Source organism: Lygodium microphyllum, chromosome 7 (assembly GCF_053477565.2).
Source record: "Lygodium microphyllum isolate KBCC chromosome 7, Lygodium_microphyllum_v1.1.10, whole genome shotgun sequence".
NCBI classification, from domain to species: domain Eukaryota; kingdom Viridiplantae; phylum Streptophyta; class Polypodiopsida; order Schizaeales; family Lygodiaceae; genus Lygodium; species Lygodium microphyllum.
The window spans coordinates 65,329,020-65,353,309 of record NC_141141.1 but is presented as its reverse complement, the minus strand read 5'-3'; positions in this window follow the sequence as shown (position 1 = coordinate 65,353,309).

Below are 24,290 nucleotides of genomic sequence, written 5' to 3'. Positions count from 1 at the left end.
CAATCAGAAATGGATTGGATATGAGGACACCCTAACCCAAGGACATAAGGGGTTAACAAACAAACCCTTGGGGATCTTGCCAAGTCGCAATCGATCCCGGATCGAGTGCTGGATGCATTCGGAGAGAAGGATTCACTCCTTAGAAATTGGCCAAATAAACGACCATTGGAAATGATTGTGCCTGTAACAATTTAGAAAACACTGTTTGCATTGTTTACTCAAGGAACTAAAGGATGAAAAGATATCTAATGCTTTAGGTTTAAGGCCTAAAGGGAGAGGCAGTTTTAGTTACCTCCGACTGCCTGCGTGACCCTAACCAAGGGGATTGTTGACCGCGACGTGAACGTGGACCGAACCCGCTACGAGAGGTCTCTCCGTTTAGCTCTACTTGGAGCAGGAGGACGCTTGGGTGCCAGGGGGGCTCTGGCCATAAATCCCTCACCTTCCGGGTCCTGCACAAGAGGCTAACATTACTCGGGATTGGATCTCGAGGCCCGCATACTAGTTTACGGGCGGAAGCTTAGAATAGTGATCCCTAGGGATTACTGGATAGCCTTCGGGCAGATTATGGACAAGCCTACGGGCGGAACTCCTTCTATTTCAAAGATAAAATGATGAAATGTAAAAAAATAAAAAAACTTGCTTGATATTGTTTTTCTATGTCACGTGATAAGATTACGTGAAGGAACGAGTGCTTAACAGGATTAATTAAAGAAGCTGATTGTTATATGTCAAATTAATGTGTTAGATAAGTACATAACTAAAACAAACCGAGGAAAGTGCGGAGGATGGGCCATGGGTCCGTCCTACGGTTGGGTGGTCCCGGTTAGCCGGGAACTTTTCTCAAAAATCTCGAAGAACAGCGGGATAATCATCATCATCAAAACAAATAACGCGAACGATGACCTAGAGTTATGTCTTACCCGATTAACACTGTTTCAGGGGAACGGAATGGGACTATGCCTTATGGCAAAGAGGTTGAGCTTTGCATCCCTCTCGTTTCCCACTCTCCTTGAACCAAGTGCAGCGTGAATCCGCTTCGGACCTGGCGTTTCTGCGTAAAGTAGTTCGCTCGGGTCTAACGCTAGTTGCTGTTAGCTAATGACCAATTAGGGAAACCCTAATTTGGGTCGATCCTAAGTGGGAACGGCCATGATACTTCCGCTACGTGGCAGACGCGGAAAGACCTAGATCGCAAAACCCGTAACATTCCATGGGAGTGTCGGGCGGAGTTTTCTAGACATCCTTTCTGATGGACTGCTAAGACGTGTCCTGGATGATACTAGGAGACACGTTACAGTTGGTATCAGAGCAAACCAACAAAGGACTTGTTTTTAAGAAATTTTAATAAGAAGAAGTAAAGCAAATGTTACTGTCCAAAACATTTCCTTACTTTCAATGCTGTCTTGCAGAATTATGAAGCATGGAACAGGTTCTTAGTGTTCCGAGTCATGTTTATGACCGCGATGCATTCTACGAATTATCGACAAAGGGTTGAGATGATGAACATCCTAGACCGCATTTACAATCCATCGCCTGTGTACGTGGAATGGAGATGGATGGGTGTTTCAGGGATCTATTACATAACTGCCCATCGACCTGCGTACCTTCAAATTAACTTGAAGAGAAGCAAGTGGATGGAGGATTTGAAGATCGTGAAGCTGTTCGTCTTTGTTGAGGCTCACGCAAACGCGACCCTACAGGTCGGAGGTCGAAGGGTTAATCAGAATAAGTATGTGTACGGGGAAGTGGTTCGAAGAATCCCTGCCGACCGAATCAAGGTGTTGGGACGTCATGAGAAGAATGGATATCAAAGGAAAAGATGCCCTAATCTTCCAATGAACTATCGATTCTTGAAAATCGATGACCTCAATCCGTACTACTACTCAGTTCCTGTAGCTGAATGCAACAACATCTTATTCTCCTCGAATTAATGTATCAACTTGTTCCATCACCCCAAGAAATAATTGTACCTCGAAAGGCTATGCCGATATGAATGGAAAAAAACTTTTTTTAAAATCAACGATTGTCTTGACTGTGAATATTGTTAACAAAGAAAAGTGACTTGATCACTTGGCTAAAAGCTGAAGTAGATATGTGATGTAATGTGGAATTCTCACTAGGAGAAAAAGTCAACTTCGATCAAATTCGGGATCATAAACCTAGGTATCCATGAGTATCTACTCGGAATGGATTGGCTTAAATCTAATAATGCCCACATTCATTGTGAAAAGGGGCGAAGTTATTTTCCAAACTCTGAAGGGAAATTGGTTACAAACTCCAGGTGAGGCTGGAAAGCCAAAAATTCAATTCGCTAAAAGCATCTCGGATTAAAAAGGGAGTTAGAAAGGGACTACATGTCTACTTAATTAAGCTCAATAAGTTAGGTTAGAAGCAGGAGTCTAGTGAAGGACCTTTTTGGCTAAAGGAATACGCGGATGTATTTCCTGAAGAGTTAACAAAACTCCCCGCTTCAAAGTGAAGTAGATCATGAGATCAAGCTAGTAATAGGAGCTGCGCCAATTGCGAAGAGACCCTATAGAATGTCTATACCGGAAGCAATTGAGCTGAAGGAACAACTCAAGCAACTACTAGATCAGGGCTACATCCATCCTAGCAATTCACCATGGGAAGCACCAATACTGTTCCAGAAAAAGAAAAGATGGAACACTTCGACTATGTATTGATTACAGAGGGTTGAATCAATCAACATTCAAGAAAAAATATCATATTCCTAGAATAGATGAGCTTCTTCATCGTCTTCAGGGTGCCAAGATCTTCTCCAAGATTATCTTAGGTCTGGTTACTATCAGATAAGAATCAAAGAAGGAGATATCCCAAAGACGACCTTCAACACTAGATATGGACACTTTGAGTTCTAGTTATGTCATTAGGGCTTACGAATGCACCTGCCACCCTCAATAGGTTAATGCAGGATATCTTTAGACCATATCTTGATAACTTCGTGCTCGTCTTCTTTGATGACACTCTAGTCTATTCCAAACATGAAGGAGATCATGAACCCTAACTTCGGATTTTCCTTGAGACAAGGAGGTCACACAAGCTGTATGCTAAGATAACGAAATGTGCATTCCTCAAAACATCAAATTAGTTATCTGGGATTCATCTTGTCAGCAGAAGGAATCTCAGTGGAGCCGGCCTAAGTCAAAAATGTTCTAGGATGGCCAAATACCAACAACTGTCAAAGAAATACGCAGTTTTCTTGGATTGACAAGATGGTGTAGGGTCTTCATCAAAAACTATGCTTTGATTGTAGCACCTTTGACAGACTTACTGAAGAAGCAAACATTGCATGGTCAACTACCGAACAAACTAGCTTTGATAGGTTGAAGCAAAGTTTGGTATCAGCACCGATCCTAAAACTTCTAGACCACAGTAAGGAGTTTGAGGTAGTAACTGATACTAGCATGCTTGCCTTAGGATGTGTGCTCATGTAGAAAAGTCATCCTATAGCATAATCTTCAAGAAACTGAAGAGCCATGAGAAGAATTATGCTACCCATGATCTTGAACTTTTAGTTGTCAAGCTTTGGAGACACTACCTGTTGGGTAACAAGTTTACACTAGTGACTGATCATAAGAGTCTCAAGTGGATCTTTACCCAGAACGAGCTCAACATGAGGCAACGTCGGTGGATTGAAGTGCTGGAGGAGTATGACTTTGAAATCAAGTACCGACTGGGAAAGGAGAATGTAGTTGCTGATGCACTTAGTCGCAAGGCATTCCTTAATTCACTAATCTTGCAAAATCCATCAATAGCTAGATCTCTAGCTACAAAGGTGTCCGTGCCAAACAACCCAATACTTGAGCTAGCTAGAGAAGAAGCATGCCATGATCTAGCCTATCAAAAGATGCTAAGGGAAATCTCTATCAAGGACCAGGAACAAAAGCTATAGGCTAAGTATCATGAATTCTCTGTCAATAGTGGACTTGTCTACTATTGAATGAGAGCATGTATACCGGCAAGCCAGTCACTTAAGCAGAACATATTGTGCGAAGCTCATGATTCCCCTTCCTCAAGACATCCTGGCTATGCCAAGTCTCTCAATGCAGTTAGGATGAGCTACTATTGGGAGAGTCTTAAAGGTGGCATTTTCAAATATGTCACTGAGTGTTTGTCTTGTCAACGTATTAAAATCGAACATGTCAAGATGCCAAGGAAGTTGCAACCACTCGACATTCCCCAAATGAAATGGAAATTCATCAGTATGGACTTTGTTGTTGGCCTACCCCAAGTTCAGGGAGGATACCACTCCATCATGGTTGTGGTTGACATGCTGACTAAGGTTGCACACCTTATTCCAGTAAAGATAAACTATAAAGCCTCAGACATTGCAAGGTTGTTATCAAGGAGATATTCAAGCTACATGGGTTACCTAGAAGAATCATTAGTGATCATGATTCTCTCTTCACATCAAACTTCTGGAGAGCTATCTTTGAAGCCATTGGGACTCAACTCTATTTTAGCACAGCTTACCATCCCCAAACCTATGGTCAAACAGAGTGAGTCAATCAAGTTATCGAGGATATGCTTAGGGCACACTCCTGTTGTGAACCAAAAAGGTGGATTCAATACTTGTCTTTGGTGGAATTTGCCTACAATGCTTCTTACCAACAAAGTATTCAGATGACCCCTTTTCAAGCATTGTATGGTCATGACTGTTGAAGTCCCCTAAACTTCTCAGATCCAACCTTGAGGGTTTAAGCTTCAAGGCAGATGTTGGAAGAGATGGATGACCAAGTAAAGTCAATAAGACAGGACATCGAAGGTGCAAAGGATAGACAGAAGGCGTACGCGGATTTGAAGTGTCAAGATGGAATATTTGAGGAAGGAGACATGGTCTTCATTCACGTATGCCCAAAGAAGAGTTCTCTATCCTTAGGAGATTGCAAGAAGCTAAGTCCAAGGTATTGTGGACCATACAAGATCCTCAAGTGCTTAAGACCTAATGCGTATAGACTGCAACTCCTTGAGAACCTAAGGGTTCAAACTATATTCCATATCAGTCTATTGAAGAAGTATGTGCCTAATCCTAACCATGTACTTGATGACCAACAAGTTGTAATGCCTAGTCAAGGAGTCCTTGAGCTACGGCCTGATAGGATCTTAGATGTTAGGGAGAAACAACTGAGATCCAGAAACTTGAGAGAATGCCTCGTCCAGTGGAAAGACTATCCTGAGGAGGATACCACTTGGATAGATGAAAGCACTCTCAACCATCAATATCCCACTTTATCTCGAGATGAGGACATCTCGATTCCTCCAAGCGGGAGAGAATGTAACAATTCTGATCTCAAAATTGCACTACTCACGAGAACCTCCTCTTACTAAAAATCCAAATGACTAAATTGTTAGTATTATGAATTTTTTTTTAAATTATTCCCTCCTTCCCCCAGCCGACTGTCGTGCTAGGGGAGAGGGAGGGAAGGCAGGATGACTAAGCATCCTTGTTGGATGCCTGAGGGGGGGTGAATACCATGCAGCCAGGCCGCGTGGAGGGAGGGAGGTACCTCTCCCTCTTCCTATAAAAACCATGGCTATGTGAGGGAGAAGGGAGGGGCTGGATGAGAGGACGGGAGGCTGCCAGGCCTGGGAAGAGAGAGTTTGAGAAGGTCGAGGCTACCATAGACAACCGTGGAGGGAGGAAGGATAGCTGCGACAGGCTACGATTGTACCATGGGATGAGGTAGCTGAAGGAAATGTCGAAGCCGGCTTGGGTGGAGGAGCTGCGTAAGACTGCCGCTGCCTGCTCAAGCTACCAGTTGACGTGTTGCATCCGTGAGGAGGAGGAAGAGGGTGGATGGTGAGATGTGTCGTGAGGAGGGAAGGGAGCCGCTAGCTGCCATGCGGGCTGCCATTGGCCAGTTGGCACCATCTTCATGCCGCCTTCCACGTGTCCTATTGGCTTTTGCCCCTTCCACGTGGTCTGCATACACCTAGAAGCTCTTAGAAGCTTCTAAGGGGGCTTCCATAAGTCCCCCTTCCCATTGCATCCTACACAAGCGGTATTTACCCCCCCGGATTTAAGCCCCCTTTCCCCTTGCATCCCCCAAAAGCCATTTTACCCCGGTTGTAAAGCCCTTCCCGTGGATTTCTCATAAATCCATTTTACCCCGGGATTTTAAGTCCCCTTCCTATTGGATCCACCTGCAACCTCATTTTTCTAACCAAATTAAAAGGCCCTTCCCTTTTTGAACCCTCCGAAAGCCCAAAGTTCTTTTCCCTCATAAGCTTCAAGAAGGAAGCCCAAAGTTCTTTCCCTCATAAGCTTCAAGAAGGAAGCCCAAAGTTCTTTCCCTCATAAGCTTCAAGAAGGAAGCCTATAAGGTCTTCCAAAGCCAATTCCACAAGATGAGGCATCGCTCAAGGAAGCCGAATCTAAAAAGGAATTGCGCATGCGAGGCAGAAGGGCCAAGATCATAAGTCTGCAGCCAAGGCAAGAAGGTCGAATTCGCGATGGCCCCTAAAAAGCCACAAGGTGCAACTGCGGGAGGTTCTTCTCCTAACATTCACATGGATATCTCCCTGAGTTCACAAGTCCAGGTTTTTACTAATTTTGATTCGTCGCAAAAGTAAGGCATTATGCACGATAAATTCAGGGACTAGGAAGCACCCACGCATGTCAAATTCACCTAGCCTAGTTAAATGCAATTGGAAATAGATTGACTATTTGAGTAATTAGCTCATGACATGAAGTGGTCATTGGAATTTCCAACATGACGAACAAAATATTATAAATTACCTATGCATCTCATGACCTTATTAGTAGTTTCCCTTGCGTGCATGTCAAAGTAACGGCCTAGAACACCTATTGCCTATCCTTATAAGGTCAAAAATTATTAAAGTGAACCTTTGATTAGGCATGGAAAGATTAATCCCATGTTGTATTTTTAGACAAATCTTCATTGAATGATTCATTAGGGAAAGTTATTAATCCCGTAGAAAATAGAAGAGCCTAGATATGATTCTAGAAATTTGCGGGTGGCATGGATTGTAAATTGGAATAAGTTAACTCTAGTTTTTTTTGTTGCATAAATTTCAATCAATTACGTAAGTAGTTATGAAAGTTGGTGTATTGCTCATTTAGCCTACGAATAATTCATTCAGAAATAAAATTAGGATGAGGCTGCATGGTCCATTTTAACATAAACCCCAAAAGCCTAGCAGCATAAATCATGAAATGCATGTTTAGAAGGGTCAATGAAAATTATGTCGTAACTTAACCTATGCCTTGATCTTAACCAGGAAAGTTAGGGTTGGTAAATCTAATCATATGTAGGCAATGAATCATGTGATTATGAGAATGGTATCATAAAAATCTTCAAGAAGAGACAAGTAGATTAGTTCACCCTAAACACCTAAACCGCGAGGGACTCGCTTGGAAATGGTTAAATCAAAGCAAACATATCCCAAGTGCTAACTAGGATTTAGAACGTTGAGTACGTAACCTAGTTGTTCTTATTGCCAAGTTGAAACTCTCATACCCTAAAGACCTGCCCACATTCACGGAATGTAGCAAAAATAGGACATACTTGCGAGAAACGATCTAGGGTCTGTTACCCTAAGGGTTGCTCACTAAAAGGATGAAACTCGGTTTGAATTGGAACCCTAGGACCAACAAGGTTGACCTAGTACAATCAGAAATGGATTGGATATGAGGACACCCTAACCCAAGGACATAAGGGGTTAACAAACAAACCCTTGGGGATCTTGCCAAGTCGCAATCGATCCCGAATCGAGTGCTGGATGCATTCGGAGAGAAGGATTCACTCCTTAGCAATTGGCCAAATAAACGACCATTGGAAATGATTGTGCCTGTAACAGTTTAGAAAGCACTGTTTGCATTGTTTACTCAAGGAACTAAAGGATGAAAAGATATCTAATGCTTTAGGTTTAAGGCCTAAAGGGAGAGGCAGTTTCAGTTACTCGCGACTGCCTGCCTGACCCCAACCAAGGGGATTGTTGACCGCGCCGTGAACGTGGACCGAACCCGCTGCGAGAGGTCTCTCCGTTGAGCTCTACTTGGAGCAGGAGGACGCTTGGGTGCCAGGGGGGGCTCTGGCCATAAATCCCTCACCTTCCGGGTCCTGCACAAGAGGCTAACATTACTTGGGATTGGATCTCGAGGCCCGCATACTAGTTTACGAGAGGAAGCTTAGAATAGTGATCCCTGGGGATTACTGGATAGCCTTCGGGCAGATTATGGACAAGCCTACGGGCGGAACTCCTTCTATTTCAAAGATGAAATGATGAAATGTAAAAAAAAAAAAAGAACTTGTTTGATATTGTTTTTCTATGTCACGTGATAAGATTACGTGAAGGAACCAGTGCTTAACAGGATTAATTAAAGAAGCTGATTGTTATATGTCAAATTAATGTGTTAGATAAGTACATAACTAAAACAAACCGAGGAAAGTGCGGAGGATGGGCCATGGGTCCATCCTACGGTTGGGTGGTCCCGGTTAGCCGGGAACTTTTCTCAAAAATCTCGAAGAACAGCGGGATAATCATCATCATCAAAACAAATAACGAGAACGATGACCTAGAGTTACGTCTTACCCGATTAACACTGTTTCAGGGGAACGGAATGGGACTATGCCTTATGGCAAAGAGGTTGAGCTTTGCATCCCTCTCGTTTCCCACTCTCCTTGAACCAAGTGCAACGTGAATCCGCTTCGGACTTGGCGTTTCTGCGTAAAGTAGTTCACTCGGGTCTGACGCTAGTTGCTATTTGCTAATGATCAATTAGGGAAACCCTAATTTGGGTCGATCCTAAGTGGGAACGGCCATGATACTTCCGCTACGTGGCAGACGCGGAAAGACCTAGATCGCAAAACCCGTAACATTCCATGGGAGTGTCGGGCGGAGTTTTCTAGACATCCTTTCTGATGGACTGCTAAGACGTGTCCTGGATGATACTAGGAGACACGTTACAGTTGGTATCAGAGCAAACCAACAAAGGACTTGTTTTTAAGAAATTTTAATAAGAAGAAGTAAAGCAAATGTTACTGTCCAAAACATTTCCTTACTTTCAATGCTGTCTTGCAGAATTATGAAGCATGGAACAGGTTCTTAGTGTTCCGAGTCATGTTTATGACCGCGATGCATTCTATGGATTATCGACAAAGGGTTGAGATAATGAACATCCTAGACCGCATTTACAATCCATCGCCTGTGTACGTGGAACGGAGATGGATGGGTGTTTCAGGGATCTATTACATAACTGCCCATCGACCTGCGTACCTTCAAATTAACTTGAAGAGAAGCAAGTGGATGGAGGATTTGAAGATCGTGAAGCTTTTCGTCTTTGTTGAGGCTCACGCAAACGCGACCCTACAGGTCGGAGGTCGAAGGGTTAATCAGAATAAGTATGTGTACGGGGAAGTGGTTCGAAGAATCCCTGCCGACCGAATCAAGGTGTTGGGACGTCATGAGAAGAATGGATATCAAAGGAAAAGATGCCCTAATCTTCCAATGAACTATCGATTCTTGAAAATCGATGACCTCAATCCGTACTACTACTCAGTTCCTGTAGCTGAATGCAACAACATCTTATTCTCCTCGAATTAATGTATCAACTTGTTCCATCACCCCAAGAAATAATTGTACCTCGAAAGGCTATGCCGATATGAATGGAAAAAAACTTTTTTTAAAATCAACGATTGTCTTGACTGTGAATATTGTTAACAAAGAAAAGTGACTTGATCACTTGGCTAAAAGTTGAAGTAGATATGTGATGTAATGTGGAATTCTCACTAGGAGGAAAAGTCGACTTCGATCAAATTCGGGATCATAAACCTAGGTATCCATGAGTATCTACTCGGAATGGATTGGCTTAAATCTAATAATGCCCACATTCATTGTGAAAAGGGGCGAAGTTATTTTCCAAACTCTGAAGGGAAATTGGTTACAAACTCCAGGTGAGGCTGGAAAGCCAAAAATTCAATTCGCTAAAAGCATCTCGGATTAAAAAGGGAGTTAGAAAGGGACTACATGTCTACTTAATTAAGCTCAATAAGTTAGGTTAGAAGCAGGAGTCTAGTGAAGGACCTTTTTGGCTAAAGGAATACGCGGACGTATTTCCTGAAGAGTTAACAAAACTCCCCGCTTCAAAGTGAAGTAGATCATGAGATCAAGCTAGTAATAGGAGCTGCGCCAATTGCGAAGAGACCCTATAGAATGTCTATACCGGAAGCAATTGAGCTGAAGGAACAACTCAAGCAACTACTAGATCAGGGCTACATCCGTCCTAGCAGTTCACCATGGGAAGCACCAGTACTGTTCCAGAAAAAGAAAAGATGGAACACTTCGACTATGTATTGATTACAGAGGGTTGAATCAATCAACATTCAAGAAAAAATATCATATTCCTAGAATAGATGAGCTTCTTCATCGTCTTCAGGGTGCCAAGATCTTCTCCAAGATTATCTTAGGTCTGGTTACTATCAGATAAGAATCAAAGAAGAAGATATCCCAAAGACGACCTTCAACACTAGATATGGACACTTTGAGTTCTAGTTATGTCATTAGGGCTTACGAATGCGCCTGCCACCCTCAATAGGTTAATGCAGGATATCTTTAGACCATATCTTGATAACTTCGTGCTCGTCTTCTTTGATGACACTCTAGTCTATTCCAAACATGAAGGAGATCATGAACCCCAACTTTGGATTTTCCTTGAGACAAGGAGGTCACACAAGCTGTATGCTAAGATAACGAAATGTGCATTCCTCAAAACATCAAATTAGTTATCTGGGATTCATCTTGTCAGCAGAAGGAATCTCAGTGGAGCCGGCCTAAGTCAAAAATGTTCTAGGATGGCCAAATACCAACAACTGTCAAAGAAATACGCAGTTTTCTTGGATTGACAAGATGGTGTAGGGTCTTCATCAAAAACTATGCTTTGATTGTAGCACCTTTGACAGACTTACTGAAGAAGCAAACATTGCATGGTCAACTACCGAACAAACTAGCTTTGATAGGTTGAAGCAAAGTTTGGTATCAGCACCGATCCTAAAACTTCTAGACCACAGTAAGGAGTTTGAGGTAGTAACTGATACTAGCATGCTTGCCTTAGGATGTGTGCTCATGTAGAAAAGTCATCCTATAGCATAATCTTCAAGAAACTGAAGAGCCATGAGAAGAATTATGCTACCCATGATCTTGAACTTTTAGTTGTCAAGCTTTGGAGACACTACCTGTTGGGTAACAAGTTTACACTAGTGACTGATCATAAGAGTCTCAAGTGGATCTTTACCCAGAACGAGCTCAACATGAGGCAACGTCGGTGGATTGAAGTGCTGGAGGAGTATGACTTTGAAATCAAGTACCGACTGGGAAAGGAGAATGTAGTTGCTGATGCACTTAGTCGCAAGGCATTCCTTAATTCACTAATCTTGAAAAATCCATCAATAGCTAGATCTCTAGCTACAAAGGTGTCTGTGCCAAACAACCCAATACTTGAGCTAGCTAGACAAGAAGCATGCCATGATCTAGCCTATCAAAAGATGCTAAGGAAAATCTCTATCAAGGACCAGGAACAAAAGCTATAGGCTAAGTATCATGAATTCTGTGTCAATAGTGGACTTGTCTACTATTGAATGAGAGCATGTATACCGGCAAGCCAGTCACTTAAGCAGAACATATTGTGCGAAGCTCATGATTCCCCTTCCTCAGGACATCCTGGCTATGCCAAGTCTCTCAATGCAGTTAGGATGAGCTACTATTGGGAGAGTCTTAAAGGCGGCATTTTCAAATATGTCACTGAGTGTTTGTCTTGTCAACGTATTAAAATCGAACATGTCAAGATGCCAAGGAAGTTGCAACCACTCGACATTCCCCAAATGAAATGGAAATTCATCAGTATGGACTTTGTTGTTGGCCTACCCCAAGTTCAGGGAGGATACCACTCCATCATGGTTGTGGTTGACATGCTGACTAAGGTTGCACACCTTATTCCAGTAAAGATAAACTATAAAGCCTTAGACATTGCAATGTTGTTATCAAGGAGATATTCAAGCTACATGGGTTACCTAGAAGAATCATTAGTGATCATGATTCTCTCTTCACATCACACTTCTTGAGAGCTGTCTTTGAAGCCATTGGGACTCAACTCTGTTTTAGCACAGCTTACCATCCCCAAACCTATGGTCAAACAGAGTGAGTCAATCAAGTTATCGAGGATATGCTTAGGGCACACTCCTGTTGTGAACCAAAAAGGTGGATTCAATACTTGCCTTTGGTGGAAATTGCCTACAATGCTTCTTACCAACAAAGTATTCAGATGACCCCTTTTCAAGCATTGTATGGTCATGACTGTTGAAGTCCCCTAAACTTCTCACATCCAACCTTGAGGGTTTAAGCTTCAAGACAGATGTTGGAAGAGATGGATGACCAAGTAAAGTCAATAAGACAGGACATTGAAGGTGCAAAGGATAGACAGAAGGCATACGCGGATTTGAAGTGTCAAGATGGAATATTTGAGGAAGGAGACATGGTCTTCATTCATGTATGCCCAAAGAAGAGTTCTCTATCCTTAGGAGATTGCAAGAAGCTAAGTCCAAGGTATTGTGGACCATACAAGATCCTCAAGTGCTTAAGACCTAATGCGTATAGACTGCAACTCCCTGAGAACCTAAGGGTTCATAATGTATTCCATATCAGTCTATTGAAGAAGTATGTACCTAATCCTAACCATGTACTTGATGACCAACAAGTTGTAATGCCTAGTCAAGGAGTCCTTGAGCTACGGCCTGATAGGATCTTAGATGTTAGGGAGAAACAACTGAGATCCAGAACCTTGAGAGAATGCCTCGTCCAGTGGAAAGACTATCCTGAGGAGGATACCACTTGGATAGATGAAAGCACTCTCAACCATCAATATCCCAGTTTATCTCGAGATGAGGACATCTCGATTCCTCCAAGGGGGAGAGAATGTAACAATTCTGATCTCAAAATCGCACTTCTCACGAGAACCTCCTCTTACTAAAAATCCAAATGATTAAATTGTTAGTATTATGAAATTTTTTTTAAATTATTCCCTCCTTCCCCCAGCCGACTGTCGTGCTAGGGGAGAGGGAGGGAAGGCAGGATGACTAAGCATCCTTGTTGGATGCCTGAGGGGGGGTGAATACCATGCAGCGAGGCCACGTGGAGGGAGGGAGGTACCTCTCCCTCTAACTATAAAAACCATGGCTATGTGAGGGAGAAGGGAGGGGCTCGACGAGAGGATGGGATGCTGCCAGAGGCATGGGAAGAGAGATTTTGAGAAGGTCGAGGCTGCCATAGACAACCGTGGAGGGAGGAAGGACAGCTGCGATAGGCTACGATTGTACCATGGGATGAGGTAGCTGAAGAAAATGTCGAAGTCGGCTTGAGTGGAGGAGCTGCGTAAGATTGCCGCTGCCTACTCAAGCTACCAGTTGCCGTGTTGCATCCATGAGGAGGAGGAAGAGGGTGGATGGTGAGATGTGCCGTGAGGAGGGAAGGGAGCCGCTAGCTGCCGTGCGGGCTGCCATTGGCCAGTCGGCACCATTTTCATGCCGCCTTCCACGTGTCCTATTGGATTTTGCCCCTTCCACGTGGTCTGCATACACCTAGAAGCTCTTAGAAGCTTCTAAGGGGGCTTCCATAAGCCCCCTTCCCATTGCATCCTACACAAGTGGTCTTTACCCCCCCTCCCCCCCCCCAGATTTAAGCCCCCTTTCCCCTTGCATCCCCCAAAAGCCATTTTACCCCGGTTGTAAAGCCCTTCTCGTGGATTTCCCATAAATCCATTTTACCCCGGGATTTTAAGTCCCCTTCCTATTGGATCCACCTGCAAGCTCATTTTTCTAACCAAATTAAAAGGCCCTTCCCTTTTTGAACCCTCCGAAATCCCAAAGTTCTTTTCCCTCATAAGCTTCAAGAAGGAAGCCCAAAGTTATTTCCCTCATAAGCTTCAAGAAGGAAGCCCAAAGTTCTTTCCCTCATAAGCTTCAAGAAGGAAGCCCAAAGTTCTTTCCCTCATAAGCTTCAAGAAGGAAGCCTATAAGGTCTTCCAAAGCCAATTCCACAAGACGAGGCATCGGTCAAGGAAGCCGAATCTAAAAAGGAATTGCGCATGCCAGGGAGACGGGCCAAGATCATAAGTCTGCGGCCAAGGCAACAAGGTCGAATTCGCGATGGCCCCTAAAAAACCACAAGGTGCAACCGCGGGAGGTTCTTCTCCTAACATTCACGTGGATATCTCCCTGAGTTCACAAGTCAAGGTTTTTACTAATTTTGATTCGTCGCAAAAGTAAGGCATTATGCACGATAAATTGAGGGACTAGGAAGCACCTACGCATGTCAAATTCACCTAGCCTAGTTAAATGCAATTGGAAATAGATTGACTATTTGAATAATTAGCTCATGACATGAAGTGGTCATTGGTATTTCCAACATGATGAACAAAATAATGTAAATTATCTATGCATCTCACGACCTTATTAGTAGTTTCCCTTGCGTGCATGACGTCAAAGTGACGGCCTAGAACACCTATTGCCTATCCTTATAAGGTCAAAAATTATTAAAGTGAACCTTTGATTAGGCATGGAAAGATTAATCCCATGTTGTATTTTTAGACAAATCTTCATTGAATGATTCATTAGGGAAAGTCATTAATCCCGTAGAAAATAGAAGAGCCTAGAAATGATTCTAGAAATTTGCGGGTGGCATGGATTGTAAATTGGAATAAGTTAACTCTAGTTTTTTGTTGTTGCATAAATCTCAATCAATTACGTAAGTAGTTACGAAAGTTGGTGTATTGCTCATTTAGCCTACGAATAATTCATTCAGAAATAAAATTAGGATGAGGTTGCATGGTCCATTTTAACATAAACCCCAAAAGCCTAGCAGCATAAATCATGAAATGCATGTTTAGAAGGGTCAATGAAAATTATGTCGTAACTTAACCTATGCCTTGATCTTAACCAGGAAAGTTAGGGTTGGTAAATCTAATCATATGTAGGCAATGAATCATGTGATTATGAGAATGGTATCGTAAAAATCTTCAAGAAGAGACAAGTAGATTAGTTCACCCTAAACACCTAAACCGCGAGGGACTCGCTTGGAAATGGTTAAATCAAAGAAAACATATCCCAAGTGCTAACTAGGATTTAGAACGTTGAGGACGTAACCTAGTTGTTCTTATTTCCAAGTTGAAACTCTCATACCCTAAAGACCTGCCCACATTCACGGAATGTAGCAAAAATAGGACATACTTGCGAGAAACGATCTAGGGTCTGTTACCCTAAGGGTCGCTCACTAAAAGGATGAAACTGGGTTTGAATTGGAACCCCAGGACCAACAAGGTTGACCTAGTACAATCAGAAATGGATGGGATATGAGGACACGCTAACCCAAGGACATAAGGGGTTAACAAACAAACCCTTGGGGATCTTGCCAAGTCGCAATCAATCCCGGATCGAGTGCTAGATGCATTCGGAGAGAAGGATTCACTCCTTAGCAATTGGCCAAATAAACGACCATTGGAAATGATTATGCCTGTAACAGTTTAGAAAGCACTGTTTGCATTGTTTATTCAAGGAACTAAAGGATGAAAAGATATCTAATGCTTCAGGTTTAAGGCCTAAAGGGAGAGGCAGTTTCAGTTACCCCCGACTGCCTGCCTGACCCTAACCAAGGGGATTGTTGACTGCGCCGGGAATGTGGACCAAACCCGCCGCGAGAGGTCTCTCCGTTGAGCTCTACTTGGAGCAAAAGGATGCTTGGGTGCCAGGGGGGCTCTGGCCGTAAATCCCTCGCCTTCTGGGTCCTGCACAAGAGGCTAACGTTACTCGGGATTGGATCTCGAGGCCCGCATACTAGTTTACGGGCGGAAGCTTGGAATAGTGATCCCTAGGGATTACTGGATAGCCTTCGGGTGGATTATGGACAAGCCTACGGGCGGAACTCCTTGTATTTCAAAGATAAAATGATGAAATGTATTTTAAAAAAAAGAACTTGCTTGATATTGTTTTTCTATGTCACATGATAAGATTACGTGAAGGAACCAGTGCTTAACAAGATTAATTAAAGAAGCTGATTGTTATATTTCAAATTAATGTGTTAGATAATTACATAACTAAAACAAACCAAGGAAAGTGCAGAGGATGGGCCATGGGTCCGTCCTACAGTTGGGTGGTCCCGGTTAGCTTGGAACTTTTCTCAAAAATCTTGAAGAACAGCGGGATAATCATCATCATCAAAACAAATAATGAGAACGATGACCTAGAGTTACGTCTTACTCGATTTAGGCTGTTTTAGGGAAACAAAATGGGACTATGCCTTATGGCAGAGAGGTTGAGCTTTGCATCCCTCTCGTTTCCCACTCTCCTTGAACCAAGTGTAGCGTGAATCTACTTCGGACCTGGCGTTTTTGCGTAAAGTAGTTCACTCGGGTTTGACGCTAGTTGCTGTTAGCTAATGACCAATCAGGGAAACCCTAATTCGGGTCGATCCTAAGTGGGAACGGCCAGGATACTTCCGCTACGTGGCAGACGCGGAAAGACCTAGATTGCAAAACCCGTAACATTCCATGGGAGTGTCGGGCAGAGTTTTCTAGACATCATTTTCGATGGACTGCTAAGACATGTCCTGGATGATACTAGGGGACACATTACACTTCTCTTGCAAAGGGTTCTTCTAATAGACCCAAGTCCAAGCGGTCATAGCTGAGGGCCAGTGCTACAAAGGTGGCATCGAGCTGTTTGATGTAGTCCACCACATCATCTCCGGTGTCCTCTACAAGGTCAGTGGCCAGCGTTAGAAATGACTTTCGTTCATAGGAGGGCGTAAGGCTGACGAGTGGTTGAGGTCTGCTAGAACTAGAGGTTTTGACTGTATAGAGCTACGGCTGGGAGTCCCTTTGAGTCGACAACCTGGCTCTTGGCAAGATGGGTGGGTTAGGTTCGATCACAGTAGCTGGGCTGCTGCAGTCAGCTAGGCTGCGGAGAGGCGGGTTGACTTGGTCAGATGATGCCACCTATGGTGGTGGCCGTTGTTTGGGCCGATAGGTTTGTGCGACTCTCTTGGGCCGACGCATAGAGGAGTCGGATGGTTGGGGCTCTGGAGAGCACTGCAACCTATGGTCTTGAGGTATCGGGGGGCATGGGTTGATCAGACTTGAGGTCGGCGTAGGACTGGTGCCCTTGGCAGTAGGGGCCTTAGGGATCCACAGCGAGGCATTCCCCTCATAGTAGCCTTGCTCATGCAGGAGGACTTTAGGGACCCATATTTGCTTAATCACGCGGCGATTCCAGTGATTGCGTTTTGATTTCCTAGATTTAGAGTTGTAGGTCTTATGCAGACATGCGCGTCTAGTCCTAGGCGGTTCTCGAGGCTGTTTAGGCACCCATTGGAAGCGAGGCTGTTGGGGTTTTGCTTTGCTTGTTGCAGCCTGCGGTTTATGGGAATCTGGGAGCGGAAGACATGCATTACACTCCTCCTTAGTCTTGCCTATGGCTGTTTCTATCGGTGATCCTATGGACGATGATGGTGTTACGAAGCCCTTGCTGAAAGCTGTGACAATGTGCATGTTGCCGATTGCTAAGTGCATGCGCTGCGACTCATAATCAACATTGCAGTGAGTCTGCTTTTTAAAGGTTCGCCCGAGCAATGACTCCATGCCTGCGTCCGTGGTACTCGGCAATACGTAAAACAACATTGGGACAGTTTCAAACCTCATAGAAATGGCGACTCTGCATGCAATAACAGGGGTTAACTCCATTTTATCTTTACGAATCGGGACTTTTGTCCGTTGGCACTCGTCACAATGCTTGACGAATTGCTTAGTGTCGCGGAAAAGTGTGGGCCACAATAGCTGGGATTGCAGCACCTTCCGTGCTGTCGTGTCTCCGCTAAAGTGTCCTCCTGTAATGCGGCTATGCGCCTCTAAGAGCACATCATGCATCTCATGCTCACACATGCACCTACGCAGCAATCCGTCTTGCCCCAGCCTATAAAGTTGGCCTGCAATCAGCTAGTAGGGCTGGATTTTCAGGATCAAGCGCCTAAGCCGTGCCCTTTCTATTGGTCGCTTTGATAGTCCATGCTCGAGCACTTGGACTATGTCATCTACCCAGTATGGTGTCAGATTGGCCCTAAATAGGTCTCCTTCGCTAGATAGGTGGAATAAATGGGCATCAGGTAACTCGTCCATGATGTCTTGTCCAGCAGCTTCTCCCATGGGTATACGGGACATATGATCACCCATGTAATGTTGTTTTCCCTTTCGTACCACCACGGAGAAATCGAACTCTAGGAGCAGGAGGAGCCATCGAGCTATGCGTCCTGTAGCACAAGGTTTGTTCACTAAATAGAGCAGGGCTTGATGGTCCACGAAGAAGGTGAAAGGGGTGGCCAATAGGTAATGCCGGAACTTCTTCACGGTGAACACCATGGCTAATCCCTCCCTTTCCGTTGTCGAATAATTCATCTCCGTCTCAGTGAGTTGCCTGCTAGCAAAACTCACTGGGTAATCTAGGTTATGCTCACCAGGTTGGAATAACACTGCCCCCACGGCAAACATAGAAGTGTCAATGTGTACGTGGAAGGTAATGGTCCAGTCTGGGGCTCGTAGAATCGGTGTCGTTGTTAGAGCCTTTTTCAATTCTTCATACGCCCGTTGGCATGCCTCGGTCCACTTGAAGACAATTAGTAGCTTGTACAATGGCCTAGTGATCAGTGCATAGTTTAGTACAAATCGCCGATAGTATCCTGTGTGACCTAAGAAGCATTGAACTCCCTTGTAATTACTTGGGGATGGAAGGTCAATGATAATCCTGACCTTCGAGAAGTCCGTGGCAATGCCGTTCTTCGACACCACGTGTCCTAAGATGCATCCGTGCTTCACCCAAAACTGACATTTCAAGGGGTTCAGGGACAAATGATATAAGCGGCACCGTTCAAAGAGGCGCCCTTGGTGCGTCTGGTCATGGGCGGCCTAGGGATCTCTGGGTCGCTATCCAAAGTAACTTCCGATTCAGAGTCAAACATTCCATCTTTGCTAGAAGAGGTGGTCTCCCCTGGTGGCAACAATTCAGATGGCGATTCGGTTCTAAGTATTGGTGTCGTTCTTGATTGGGCTAGGCCTGCTTGCTCCAGGTCTATGGCCCCCATACATTCCAACCATACACGATCACATTCCATGTGCATGACTCCTTGCTCCAGTCTAAGGGCGTGCCTTTTCTGTGGCTTGGCGTCTGCTCGTATCTGCTCAATTTCTCATCCATCAGTGTCATACTCTATGGTATCCACTTCACCCTCGCTCTCATCACTGAAGGATTGGTAGTCTTCGTATTCATCGCAGGAATCTTTGTCATTCAACTGCCCATCGTCTCCTAGGGCTTGGAATGCCCCGTGTCGTTGGTCTGGAATCAGGGCCCAGTTATACATGAGGTTAAGCTCGTGCACTCTGGTCCATTGCCACTTAGGATCCTCTAAGAGATCCTGGAGCAGTTTGAAGTTGGCAGCTGGGTTACCTGCTAGCTGGTCTGCTAGGTATTCCAGTACCCCCTGTAGTTCCTTTTTGTTGGATGGCACTTGGAAGGTAACAGGCTTAGGCTTTCCATGGAGGCCTGCTGCCATCATGTAGATGGGTGTAGAGAGTGCTTCGTTTGTCTTGCCAATTGTTTTGATGGCCTGCTCATACGCCTCATGGTCTGAGAATGGCAGGTCAATTGTAGTGAGAATGTGCATCCAATCCCACTCATCCTCTGGGCATGGGATATACTTAGTCAAGGACCCATAGGGTTCCCTGACGTGAGTGTTCCCTTTGAGCATAGCAAAGATGGCGTCTAGGTCGACTGGTGAGGTCTTCCAAGTGTCCATCTCTATTCTTACAGCATCAGTTATATTACCAAGGAAGATCAGGCTGTTACCCCAATCTTTGATGACTCTAGCATTGCGCATCCAGGGTCGGCCCAATAGGATATCATAGTCCACTCCCTTCATGAATATAAAGTCGACAGAGAACTCGACACCTGCGATCTTTATTGGCCAATTCTTCAAGACCCCGAATGGCTTCACTCTCATACCGTTTGCTAGCGTGACATTAAATCGAGCAGCTTCGACAGGCAGGTTTCCCCAAGTCTGCAGCACTGCGTGGCTAAGCACACTAACCCCGGCATCCGTGTCTACAATTCCCTTCCTTGTTGTGTCACCCACTGCGTGCATCTCAGAGCCCTCCCAAAAGGCATTGACGTGCAAGGATTTAGGCATGGAGTGTAGTGTCAGACTTGGTAATTGTGTTTCCGCATCCTGGTCTTGAGGGTCTGCCATGGCCTGCTCTTGCGATCCCTCGACCCACTGCTTAAGGTCTTGCCATAGGGCAGGGTGCTGCTTAAGCAGGTCCCCCAGGCTAAGTATTACAAGTGTGGTCACTAACGTGGTCAAGAGGTTGTCCTTCTCTTAGCCTAGACTGTCCTGGCCACTGGCCGCGGCTGTTCTACGGTTCTATTGCGTCTAGACTTGGTCTCAGCAGCACTGCTTGTGGCGTAGTGGCTTCGGCCGACTTAGGTTGAGGTGGCGACATTGGTGCACTCATGCTAGAGAGATCATCGATCTCTTCCTCTATGATGGGTTCAGCATCTTTGAGATGCTGCTGAGCCTCCCTCACCCATTCCTTCATCTTTTCTATGGCCTCTAATTGCCTCTTTGGATGCAGATATTCCCCTATCTTAGCGCTTCCCTTTTGGGCTGTTTTAGGGGCTGAAGTCTTTGCCTCTGCATCTGAGACTTTCTTCCCATTAGGTAAGGTCGTAGCATTGTCGGTCTTTAATGCGACCTTAGCTTTCGATCTCTTCTTTCTTCGCCTATGGTTTTTCTTTCCTACTAAGGTCGCGTCAAGATTGCTAGGTCCTGGTAGAGAGATCCTGGCCTGCTTTGTTTGGGCTTGGGTCATAACTCGCAAGGGAATAGGTGTGGCCTCCCCATCGGGGTTTTCAACACCAAACAGCCCCAATGGGAGGGATGGAAAATTAGTTGAACCGGAGGACGACTTCCGCTTTAGGCAGTCTATGAAAAGATGGGTGATTCCGCACTCTGCGCACCTTTGGTCAGCTTTGTCCCTATTTTGCTGCTCTCTTTCAGGGCAGTGTGATGAGACATGACTAGGGTATCCATAAGTCCACAAGTGACCGGATCCTGTGGTGGTTGCTCTCCTAGGCCTCTACCCTGTCCTCGTCCTAATGCCATCACCGGAACGGGTCGATAATCCATGAGGACCACGTTGCCCTCATCGTCATGCGAGACGTAAGGGTATATGTAGGTCTCTTTGTCACTGGGCTCCTCCACGTAGTGTACGGGAGCATCGCTCGGTGGGTGGGTCACATAAGGACCAGGCGGTCTAGGAATGCCGATAAGATTTATGTCCATTCTAGGGACAGCTGGTTTCATATCGTCAGGTGCAAGTAGGGCTACCAGGGCTCCCCTTCCGAAGAATGGCTACAGCCTATTAGTTGGATAAGGCTGGCCGTAGGGTTGCGAGTATGGAAGTCTTCGTGGCAGTTTGCAATGTGTGGCATCATGGCCGAACCTACCCCAGTTAGCACAAGGTCTTGACCTAGGGTCTTGACACTCTGCTGGCATGTGGTTTTCGCCACAGTACATGCACTGGATGTGCGGGCGCGTTGGTCGTCTCAACAAGTCTTGTATCTTGGCTAATTCCATCTTGAGCCTTGGTCTGTCTCGGTGGTCTTCCCCTTATCTTGGGATGATGGGTTTGACCGCTCACTAGAGGTTGACGTTCGTTCTAAGCTTTGCGGGTTAGTCTCTTCCAGAGTTGAGCTCCTAGAGCTTCGCTCTTTCAGCTGGTCAATCGACTCTGATGGCTTCCTCAAAAACTCTAGCCACCACATCCCGCTGCAAGCTTGAATTGCCTGCCAATGCCTTATATAAATCCTCATCTCTAATTCCGTTGATGAATACAGTTGAAAATGCTCTGTCAGTCGGTCGCTCGCCTAAAGGGATTCTCTTAAAGAGACTTCTCACGTGGGTCACGTAGTCACAGATGTCCTCCTTCTCCTTTTGTTTGACATTCATCAAGCATACTAGTAGGTTGTCGGAGTATCCGGGCTCGGTGAACCTCTTGACGAAGAGATCCTTGAGATTATTGAAGTTGGCTCGTTCCAGGGCATCGAGGCTTGTATACCATGTCCTACCATTATCGCTTAAGCAAAGTCCAAATGCTTGCGAACGTTGAGTCTAGTCTAGTCGTTGAGGCCGTTGGCTTCGCATACTTGCTCAAACTGCTCAACGAAGCTGTACGGATCGTCATGCGGTTGGTACTTGTTGAGTTACTTGGCAACAATTGGTATTTTGGCTTGGCTCTTTGAGCCCTGGTTTGCCCCTAATCTTGCAAGCAGAGACGTCGCTAGTGCAGTGGCACTCTGCTCTACTGTGGTGTTATCGAGCAGCCATTTCATGAGGAGCTCGCTTAGTGTCAGATCTCCCTCTAGTGCTCTCTCATGGTCTGTTCGGTTCCGACCAGCCAAGTTCAACACTCGTTGCACCTCATGCAGCTCCATGCTTTGCCTTTGGCTCCTAGCTTGTTGATCCCTATTATACTCAGCTATGCCTTGCAATGCCTTACGGGCTAGCCTTCTCTCCTCCTCTAGGTCTGCAATGATTGCATCTACCGTCCTACCACGGTGCTCGTACCGGGCGTGTGCATCGTAACTGCTCACCATTTGCTGTATAGCGTCTGGGAATACACTCACATCGAGCTCCTCGGTAGACCAATTGTCTGAGCTTTCTTCCGTCATGGCCGAATTCTTGTGCCTCACTGCGTTGTCGATCAGGTTGACTAGTTGTGACAAATCCTTGTCGTTGGCGCTCCTTGCTTGGTTCTACCCTGCGCTTCGCGTATTTGTCTATGTCTTGGGTCCTCTCCTATTGGTGGGTTTTTTGAGCGATTTATCTGAGTAAGTTCCTTTAATTACTGAATACAATTCTCAACTTATGGTCACTCGGTGAGTGTGTTGTTCCTCGTGCACTTGTGCTCAATCAGGCTTTCAGCTTTCCTAAGTGTACTTCAAGTGCGGAAATTCAACGTGAGTGCTGCAAGCAATTTCCCGGCATCTTACTCATGCTTGCTCGTTTCGGGCCTGATAGGTTTTGTTACTCAAGTCCTGGCCGTTCTAGTGGGTTCTAGGGGGTAGATCACTGGGGGATGCTCTAGTATGTCCCTTGGTCTTGACTCCTACGTCGGAAACTGCCTACACGGCGTTTGCCATGTCGTCCTGGAGCGGGTTGCACTTCCAATCGCTCTTTTTTTTTTGTTCGACTCTGGGACTCGGTCGTCCGATTTACCAGTGGTCCGATTCTGGGAATCAAACTAGGTGTGTCAGATTTGAGTAGTAGTCTCAGAGTCCGAGTGTTCGATTTTCAAAATCGGACGAGCAAGTGTTCAATGAATCGGACAAGGGTGGTCCGATTCTGGGCTGGTCCGATTTTGGGTGTCCGATTCATCCGAATGGTCCGATCGAACAGGGTGGTCTGATTTCTAAAATCGGACGGGCTGATCCGAGTGTCCAATTCTGGTGGTCCGATTATGGGAGGGTCCAATTCTGGGACTCGAACCGTGTTGAGATGGCAAGCTCAACACATGTGGACATGGATGATGGACTGCCTGGTTAGATGGGTCCACACGTCTGCACTTAGCACATCGGTGGTCATTATGCATCTCACATGGCCACTGACTCATTACTTATTATATTCAGGTCGTTACACCTATTTACAACTGGCATAGTTATAGCGCCAGTCGACTAGTGTAGTTAGTTATGCATTGTTTGACTTAGTAGGCCACTTTCCTTTTATGTTGTATCTTATCTATACTTTGTGAACATTGTAAAGTGTGTGGAAGAAGAAGAAGAAATCAGCAAGAAAACGTTTTGGCCTCCATCTCTCTTCTTGTCTCTTGAGTGAGCTTCTCCTTGTGCACTCTGTGTGTGTTTGGCACAGTATCTTGAGCAACTCCCTCCACCACATGATTCTTGACATGGGATCAGAGCCGCGCCATTGAGAGAGGCTGATTTCGAAGGTTGAAGCAAAGGAGAAGAAGCAAGGTTCGAGCAAGCAAGCCACGGGTAAGAAGCTCTCCCATCCTTCAACTCTTTCTCTTGGATAGTGCCTGTGGAGGCACCGGAAGCAGGGCAGAGCAAAAATCTCAGATTGCAGTGAGATTTGGTGTGCACGAAGAGCGATGTGTATTGTGCAGATGTGCCCTTTAGGGCTTTCCCGCAGTTATT